The sequence below is a fragment of the Aedes albopictus genome, chromosome 2, assembly GCF_035046485.1.
Source record: "Aedes albopictus strain Foshan chromosome 2, AalbF5, whole genome shotgun sequence".
Lineage (NCBI taxonomy): Eukaryota > Metazoa > Arthropoda > Insecta > Diptera > Culicidae > Aedes > Aedes albopictus.
The window spans coordinates 128563280-128573828 of NC_085137.1; positions in this window are offsets into that span (position 1 = coordinate 128563280).

Consider the following 10549-nt stretch of genomic DNA (forward strand, 5'->3'; position numbering starts at 1 on the left):
AAAGCATATGGGTAACTCTCGCTGAGACCGGCCCACTATTTACACCTTGTCTTCAAAAATGTTTAAGGTGCTGATTTTCTGAAAGCCTTCGCTAAAAAAGTAAGAAAAATGCATTTGGTTACTCAAATTGATGGACCCCCCGTTAGTTTGAGCCACAACAATTTTTGCAGACTCCTCGATTTTGGTCAAATGGTGGCTCACTTAAACCTTAATAACTCGAAAGTTTCTCCAAAAACCACCCCAAAACGAATTGTTGTTGAAAAGAGGAAAGATAGAGCTACTATTTACAATAATAAAAAGTTGGGTCGGCCATATTGATTTTGGCCGCCATCTTGGATTTTTATACCAAAACATTTTTTTCACCATGAGGGCAACCACCGATTTTCAAAATTTTTGCATCAATTGAAAGCTGAGACATTTATCATAACATATCAACAAATTAGAGATGTCTTTTTATTGTTGTAAATAGTAGCTCTATCTTTCCTCTTTTCAACAACAATTCGTTTTGGGGTGGTTTTTGGAGAAACTTTCGAGTTATAAAGGTTTAAGTGAGCCACCATTTGACCAAAATCGAGGAGTCTGCAAAAATTGTTGTGGCTCAAACTAACGGGGGGTCCATCAATTTGAGTAACCAAATGCATTTTTCTTACTTTTTTAGCGAGGGCTTTCAGAAAATCGGCACCTTAAACATTTTTGAAGACAAGGTGTAAATACTGGGCCGGTCTCAGCGAGAATTACCCATATATGGTTTGAAGCAGGCTGCACGTTCGTGGAACCAACGATTGCATGAAGTGCGATAGAGTAAGCTCGATTTCGTAGATGTGAATCGGATCCGCGCTTATACAAGAACGAAGTTAAAGGAAAATGGTGTTATATACATACTGGTCTACGTCGATGATCTAGTTGTAGCAAGCAAAGATGAGCAAATTATCAAACCCCTGGAACTGACCTTGAGGAAGAATTTTGAAATCAGCAGTCTCGGTGGCATCCAGTGGTACCTGGGAATTGAAGTGGAGCGAGATGAAGCAGGAGACTTCTACCTTTGTCAATGAAAATACATCAGTGAAGTTGTGAAATCCGCCGGGCTAGATGATGCGAAATCGTCCAACATTCCGTTGGATCCCGGTTATGGTAAGAATGATGACAAGCAGATCACTCTCCCAGACAACAGGCAGTACCAGAAGCTAGTAGGACAATTTTTATGTATCGCAGTAAATACTCGATCTGATATTGCTGCAGCAATCGCCATAATGAGCTGAAAGATTACCGCTCCAATTCAGCAAGATTGGACGGAGTCAAGGACGGAGTTGAAGCGTATGGTCCGGTATATCAAGGGAACGATTAACGTGAAGCTCAGACTAAGCAAAAAGGACGATCATTCAGAACTGATAGGATACGCGGATGCAGACTGGGCGGAAAATCGCGAGGACCGAAAATCGAATAGCGGATTCATCTTCAAGTTTAATGGAGGAACAGTATCTTGGGCATGTCGTAAGCAGACATGTGTGTCACTATCGATAGCTGAAGCGGAATTTGTGTCACTTTCGGAAGCCTCACAAGAAGCAGTCTGGCTGCAGCGGTTACTGAAGGACTTAGGAGAAGATCAACAAACCATTACAATAAATGAGGATAATTAAAGCTGCCTCAATATGCTGGATTACGATAAGTTCAGCAATCGAACCAAACACATAGCGACAAGATTCCAATTTGCTAAGGAATTGAAGCAGACTGAAACAGTCAATTACGTTTATTGCCCCACTGAACTGATGCTTGCTGATTTGATGACCAAACCACTCACCCGAGTTCGCGTTGAGACTCTACGTAAGAAATGCGGATTAGAATAGCAACGCTAAGGAGGAGTATTGGAGTTGTAACGCAGCTCAATGAGTAATCATTGAAAGTTTGTTAGTCAGTAAGTGTCATTAGTAATAAAGCTTATTCCATGTTCAACCTCAAATCAAGATAGACGTATTTTACTACTCCGGTTTGATTCACTTCACTCGTAAAAGCCAATACTCCTTTGGTTAAAAATTGACTGAGTTAAGGCAGCAAGTGTTCAAAATAGGTCGCCCTACCCAAATGGTCGCAGACCCTATCTCAAATGATTTCTTATAGGGTTCACCGAATGATAAAAAACCGATATCTTTTCTCGACGGGCAAAGATTATAAAATTGAGTGTTTGTGTTTGCGAAGAAAAAGTGCGCCAGGATTCGCCTACTGGTGTCTTACAGGAGAGAGTAAGTGGGTGATTTCAAAGAAGTTTCATTGGACTTAGAGAGGAAATCGATATGAACATGTGTGAAATACTGACTTCTCTTGTGGATTCGACTATCCACCCATACGCAAGGGAGTTCTTAAATGCCCTTAGCCAAATAAATTAATCCGTTTTTATTTATTGTGACTACTGTAGTAACATACATATATATGAGAATGAAATGGAAACCAGAGCATTTCTCTTACTACTTACAACTAAAGGATAGCGAGCTGCGCTAACCGACCAAACAACAGTCACGTAATGAACAAGTAAAAGGAAGGTTTCTCAGTATTTTGCAGAAATATATTAAATTAGCGTAATTTCATGGTAAGTAAATTATATTTTGGCGATACTCTCCATCTCAAAACAAAAACAAAGAAACATTTTGATTAAATTATGTCCGTCCATGGAACGTGCATGAAAAAGCCAAAATCGGAAAAGAACGAATCGCAAAATATATCATTCCGTGCGGAGCCGTGTACTGTACATAAATTATCGTCGATAATTCAATAATGGAAGCGCTCCAATTTGGGCCTGAGAAACTCCGCTCGGATGATGGATCACGTCCCACGGTGACGGCTATAATTCTCCGGAATGCATCCCGGAATCACAAATTACCGTCCGGTCTAATTGGATACCGATTTCGGGAAATCAAATTTGTCCGAATACAACTCCATCGATACGCTTGCGTGTGATTGACATTGACTTCAGTTGAGTTGTGAAGTCACGTTTCGCTCTCCCACCAGCTGTCCCAGGTTCCACGCAGTCGATGGCCACTCCGAAGGGATTATAAAATTACTTAATTACTCGGTGCACTCCATCAATTCGGATGCAATCCGCGTTGTGCATTTCCCCCACTCGCTCGGCTTGTCACTATCGCAGTTTCAATAAAAATAAAACATTTTATGATCACCGAAGCGGCGTTAAAACGGCCCCAAGGATCGTGAACTTCAACGACTTTCGCCAATCACCGCACATCTCATCCTCTCAGCTCAGCTCAGGAACCGGGCAAATGGCCAAGACGACGACCTAAATGGCCCATTACTGAAAGCACCTTTTCTCGCTGATCGCCCGGACTTGCGCACTTACGTATATGCCTACAGAAGGAATCAATTAAATAAAAATAATAATAAAATTTAAATACCGACCATTCTTTGGGTCCACACTTTGAATGTGGCATCAGATCAGTGCGCGGAGCGGAGTGATTGCTGACAAAGTCGAAATAAGACGACGGATTAAACGAGCGTGAAATTTAGATAGTGGCGGGGAAATTGAATTCCTTTACACTTGCAAGCAGAGACCAAATACTTCCAGATTTGGCTGGTACATGTGTTCCTCAAGGCAAATAGTAGTAATGTTCTTAGTACAGTTTTTCTAAACTTTTTATTTCTATTGATGTTTCCCAGTTTGGATATTTTGTTTCATCATTAACCTTCGTCGTGCATTACGGTCTTTATGACTCAAGACGCGATTTCAAGCATTAATATCTCTCTTGTTAAATAACTTATCGTAATGAAACTTCTTGATTTTTAATATTTTTCAGAAAGCATTTAAAACAAAAATATTTACTTAAGGTGAAACCAAAATGCGCCACAAAAAAGTTATGAATAATGCATTGGGGTCAATATGACCCAGGAATTCAAATTCTTATAGAATGATGATTTTTCACCAATTCAAATGACCAACGTCTCATTTTAAAGATGGTTTCGTCAAGAATGTGTTCATATGTTGAAACAGTGGTTCCGGGAACATTGGCCACCGGGAATCTGCTACACAAGGCACCATGCCGGACATGGAGGATAGCACTACATTTTGCCAGTAGGTTCAGTGTACCAATTATGGCTATAGTACCTCAAATTTGCCACAGTTGATAATCAACCTTTAATGATGCAAATCAAGAAGAAAAAAAAACCGTGAACAACAGATCACGATCACAAAAGATGGCTGCAATCATTCAAAATTCACAATTTGCGCAAATTGTGATAGAAATAGTTCATTTTCCTTAACTTTTCCGCTTCCTTGCATCCTATTTCGCCATAGTGTACCAGTTATGGCTAATCCCATAAGGAATGTTTGTAAATAGTACGAAGTGGAACCCAAATTAACAATTATGTCCATAACTGGTTTAGGGTTCCTATCATTGGCACACGCCGTAATAAATACTAAAAGTAGTTTTGGCCCGGTTTCTATATTTTTCCTGTAAAGTATGAAAACTAATCTATCATTAGACATTCGTCGGTCTTCTTCTTATTTTTGTAGAAATAGTATTGCTAAGGTAGTGCGATAACTGGTACAGGCACCCTAGTTGATGAATATCTCACGTTCTGAACCATTTACATAGAAGGATACTGTCTTCGGCAAAGTTGCTCAAAAGACTAAGAGCTTTCGCATAGGAAACAATTTAGTTTGAGAATCACTCACTGCGTAACGCTAGTGCTATTATGATCTACCAGTTCAGTCTAAACGTCGTATATTTCGCGTTCTGGACCACTTAGAAGGATACTATCTTCGGCAAAGTTGATCAGAAAACTGAAGGCTTTCACATGGAAAACAATTTAGTTCGAGAATCACTCACTACGTGGCGCTAGTGGTCTTATGAGCTTCCAGTTCAGTCTGAACGTCGTATATCTCGTGTTCTAGACCAATTAGAAGAATACTGTCTTCAGCAAAGTTGCTCCGCAGAATAAGAGCTTTGGCTTTTTTTTAAACCTGTTACATTATTTTGGAAATTTTTTGGCAATTCTTTTGGAAACTACCTCAGCTATTTTGTCAACAATTTAACTCGTAAGTTTTTTGGTAAAAGTATTCAATATTGTTTTAGGAACTTCGTAAGAAATTTCTTTAAAAAAGTGGCATATTTTTTTCTAAATTCCTTAGGAAACTTTAATTTATGTAGCAAATGCTTTGGCAATGGCTTTGTGAACTTCTTTAGAAATGTCGTCTACGGAAATTTCTTTGAGAATCCCGTCTTTTTGATTTTTACAATTCGTTAGGGCCTTTGGGATTTTTTTCAACATTTTTTTGGAAACATCTTTGCCAATTCTTACTAAACTCGATTGGGTATTTAATTGAGCATTTCCTTTGCCCACGATTTGGCTAATTTCCTAAAAGTATCCCTGTGAAAATATTTCGAATTTCCTTTTGGCGGAGTTTCTTAGGCAAATTCTATGGAAATCCTGTCAACATTTTTTATTGGATTTGATCCAGTACTTTATATAAGTTTTTCTTTGGTTTTCTTGGGATTTTTTTGGAAACTATTTCGGCAATTCCTTTGGAATTGTGTTCGACAACACTAGTTTACAGCATTTTTGAACTCGGTTAGCTGATGATCGTTTTTGGTATAGAATCATGCCCTGAGTTCGAAAACGCGAAGGAAAAAAATTACAGTAGAGCGGAAATTTTTTCGACTTTCCATACAAGATTGATGATTTGAAATCGACTTTTGTTCTATTTTTTAAGCAAAGTCGGTCATTTCACACACCTCTTTCTCCGTAATCAATGCTCCGATTGAGATGATTTTTTTACTGCATCTCGCCTACATATAATATGTCAAAAAAAAAAAAAACTTTGAGAAAGAATTTTTAAATTGTTTTTTTTTTCTTATTGAGAAAAATACATTTCTTTATATATTTTTGGAAATTTTGCTGAAATTTAAGGAGATTGTTCCCAAAACTCGCCAATATCTTGAATTTTATCAATCTGGTATGGTATTATATTCAGCTTTTAATTTATGGAAAAACGTTTGAACAAAACGCAAGATATTTGAATTTTATGAAATTCCATATTTTAAAAAGTTGTAAGACTCGATATTGAGCTTAAACTCAAAAACTGTTCTACTCTAAATTTTTTGAAGCACTGTTTCGAAATCAGCGCTAAATTATGCTTCAAAAATTTTGGTCGTTGACAGAAGTTCACGCCTTTCGTTTTATTTTGTAAACTACCCAAGTAACCACGAAGCCGTATATAAGTGCATCAATTTTGCTATATATTCATATTAAAAATTGTGAATATAATGCTGCATTACTTTAAACGCCTCATTAAAGCAATATTAAAGTCGAAAAGGGCCCCACTAAAATCAAATTAATGCAACATATTACAGCACGTTGACAGGCATTGCTAACGTAACATTAATGCATGTGCTGTACATTTGCATTTACACATGCTAAATACGTGCAACACGAAAAATCAAAACAAAAATCTATTTTTAGCACCGCTTCATTATCGGCGGTACTAATGCTCCCACACATGAATGTTTTAACCATTATTTTTTGTCGCCGGGTCGGGAGTCGAACCAGAATTGTTGAAGACCGCTAGATGAGTTCCATACGCGCTGGCTCCTTGGACCGTTTCTGCTGCAGTGATAACAACAGATATTTCATTAACTAAAAGGAGACTGTTCTTCTGTCTCAATCATTGCAGTAGAGGGCAAAACGACTATGTCATATGTAATAGAGTCCCTGTAATCACATTCTGATAATCACTGATAAATACATAATGCATTTTAGAATATATTCAATCAATATAAGAAAATTAAAATACCCTTCGCATACTGCTCACATGCCTATTGTGGTTTCCATCATTATTGGCATGTAAAAGCAGCCAATAGAAAAGAGAAAAGGTAATCTCTCAAAAGGTTTTTCTGAAAAAAGTCGTCGATCGGTGGTTCAAACGGTGATTAAGTTGGTCAGGAGTCGAACCAGACGTGTTGATGACCGCTAGACCGCTCTTCTTGATTACATTTGTTTACCATTAGAGTCAAGCTTTTATAATTGTATTGTTAGAGCAACCTTTGCTAGTTTGTACATTGCATTTATTCAGTTTTTGCAGTGTTGAATTATTGAATTAACGTATTTCAGCATTTAATACACCCTAATGTAAAGAAAAATGTAATGCATCATTACATTGATAATGCCAATCTAAAGGATTATTGCATGACAAGTGTGGAATTACTGCATTTCGCATTGCAAAGGTTGATATTCAGTCTAATTCGTGCAATGATATAATGCTTGTGGTTACTTGGGTAGTGTAATTGTTTAGGAAATTTCTCAGCAGTAACATTGGAAATTGATTTGAAAATACCGTACTATTAGTGACACCAGCCTTTTAGGCGTATTGTAAGCCACGGATTGTGGGTTCGATTCCCATTCCGGCCGGAAGTAAAATTTCGCCAAACGGAAAATTCTCCATTGAACCACTGGATGTCTTATAGTGTTACAATCCGTTGTCTAGTGTAAGTTATATTCAGTCTGTGGTCTCTGACTGAAGACGGTGTGCAAGTTTATCAGGCAACTCTTACAGGATTTCCTTTATGATTTCCCTTTAGGAATTAAGCTGACAATTACTTTTGTAATTCTTTCGAAAATTATTTGCAAATTTGCAAGGAATACAACTAGCTGGATAACAGTTTCTTAAGCTAAAGATTGTTTTAGAGTGGTTTATTGCACTCTTGTACTTCAAAAATGTTTGTCGGGTTACTTATTTAAAAAAAGAATACAATGGTATGGCCGGAGAAAATCTCAAAGAAATTCCTAAAGAATTTCCAATAATTAAGGTGTTTTCAAAAAGTTCATCAAAATCAAAAATTTCTCAAAAAATTTTGCCGGAATATTTCAGAAAACAATTTCCAAATACATTGGAATGTTGAAAAAGCTGAAGGCAACCTAAAGGAATAACCGAATGACTTTCCGAAGGAATTGCTACTGAAATTTCACAAGGAAATCCTGATGTTAATTCCGTTGCAGAACAAATTTTCAAAAAGAATGCCAAATAAAATGTCGAAGGCACTTCTGAAAGTATTCCAAAAGATGTTTCCTAAAAAAACCTTGAAGGAATTGCCCGATCATTTCCAAAGGAATTTACTGTGTGTTTTCTAAAGAAATTGAAAAGGAAATTACCAAAAAGCAAAAGTGGAGGAAAAAACAAATTTCAAACTGAATTGTTTTTTTTTAGATAAAAGCTCTTAGTCTTCTGAGCAATTTTGTCAAAGAGAATGTCCTTCGAAGTAGTTCAGAACGCAAGATATAATAACCTTTGATCAAACTGGAAATCCTTCTTTGCAACAACTGTTATCATTCATAACGATCCAGATCGTGAAATATGCGACGCCCTGAATCAGAGCTCATTACAGCCTCAGAGTCAAGTAGTGAATAAATGTTGAAATAAATTGCTTTCTACTAGAAAACTATTATTCTTCCGAGCATCTTTGTTGAAGTGAGGTTTCCTCTGAGTGGTCCAGAATGCGAAATTTAGTTTAGGATAAACTGGTAGACCCCAGCAACAATAGTATCACTAAGTGAGTGACTCTCGAACAAAATTGAATCTCTTGAAATCTACTATTTTCTGAGCATTTTGCCGAAGACAGTATCCTTCAAAGCGGTCCAGAGCGTAAAAAATACTAAGTTTTGAACAAAAAATCCCACGTAGCGAGAGAATCTCGAACTAAAATGATTTCAATGTGAATGTTTTCAGTCTTATGAGCAACTTTGCCAAAAAACTTATCCTTCTAAGTGGTTCAGATCACGAGATATACGACGTTTAGACCAAACTGGATGCCCCACAGAACACTAGCGCCACGTAGTGAGTAGCTTGAACTAAATTGTTTCCTATGTGAAAAAATTTAGTCTTCTGAGCAACTTTGTCAAAGACAGTAACCTTCTAAATGGTTCAGAACACTAGCGCCACGCCGCCCAGTTTATTTTCCATGTGAAAGCTTTCAGTCTCTTGGGTAACTTTGCCAAAGACAGCATCCACCTAGGTGGTCCAGAACGTTTAGACTAAACTAAAAGCTTCCAAGAGCACTAGTGCCACGTAGTGAGTAGTTCTCGAACTAAACTATTCTTTATGTGAAAGCCTTTAATCTTATGAGCAACTTTGCCGTATCCTTCAAAGTGGTCCAATACCCGAGATTCACTACGTTAAGTCTAAACTGGAAGCTTGTAGCAATACAAGCGCCAGGTAGTGAGTGATTCTCGAACTAAATTGTTTCCTCTGTGAAAGCTTTTAGTCGTCTGAGCAACTTTGCCGAAGACAGCATCCTTTTAAGTGGTCCAGAACACGAGATACACGACGTTCAGACTGAAATGGAAACTCCCAAGAGCACTAGCGCCACGCATTGAGTGATTCTCGAACTAAATTGTTTTCTATGCGAAAGATCTTAGTCTTCTGAGTAACTTTGTTGATGACAGTATCTTTCTACTGGCAAAATGTAGTGCTATCCCTTTGAATTGGTGAAAAAATCATCATTCTATAAGAGTTTAAATTTCTTGGTCATAATGACCCCAATGCATTATTTGTAACTTTTTCTTAATGTCCGAAGAAGATTAACAAAAGTATGGCTTCAATCTGGTTTGTAGCTTATGATTGTCGTATAACCATTTTATCATAAATTAACTTTCCAAACACCATAAAACCAAATTCACAGTAAAGTACCCTATTAAAGTTCAATATGCGTGAATTACGACCTCAAGCATCGGTAAAGTCTAAGACTCTCCAAACGGCTCACAGCTGCAGTCACATACAGAGTTTCCCATTGCTCATGTGTACATAAATGTGACAGCGAGCCTCCCACCAAATTGTCTCTTAGCTCTTCAAAATCGCAGTGTGCTGCGCTGCTAAGAGGCTCACGAAAATCTGGTGGGTGCGAGCTAGGCACCTAGCTCCCGGGGAGCTCGTCTCATGCGCTGCGTGAGCTGTTGGTATCTAAGGTGAAAAACAACTTCTTGGTAACGAAGAACCTCAACAACTTTTTTCCGTACAGAACACAAGTGTCTGGTTGGTCTATGCGATACGACTAGGGACTCTCAATGCAAAGGTTAAGGTTTCAATTCTCGTTCGTTTAGGAAGTTTTTGTCGTGAAATTTTCTAATTTAATCGGCTCATGAGACGGAGCTCATGAGACACATCTTGAGAAAAATGAGGCACACAACTGAAAGTCTCAAAATGTACTGTGCTCCTGGGAGCTTGCTTGCAATGTGGCTCCCGTACATGGGACTACAGCATGTGTACATCAACTCTGGTCACATATAGTAACTTAGCTTTTCTCACAACCACAAACACCGCAAAGCCTAATGAGACTTAATGAGACTATTAAAAGCCTATTTTCTTGCTGCGGTTGGTCCCAGAACTCTCATCGTAGGATTCTGGACAGTCTGACTGAACAGTCTATTAAAAATCAAACTTTCCGATCGATTTTGAATGATGAATTTGTGAGAGGATCGTAAACTTCGCCACAATCACCCACGATCGACAGAAACGGGCGTATTTCAAAGGCAGTTTACAGAAAAATCATAAACACAT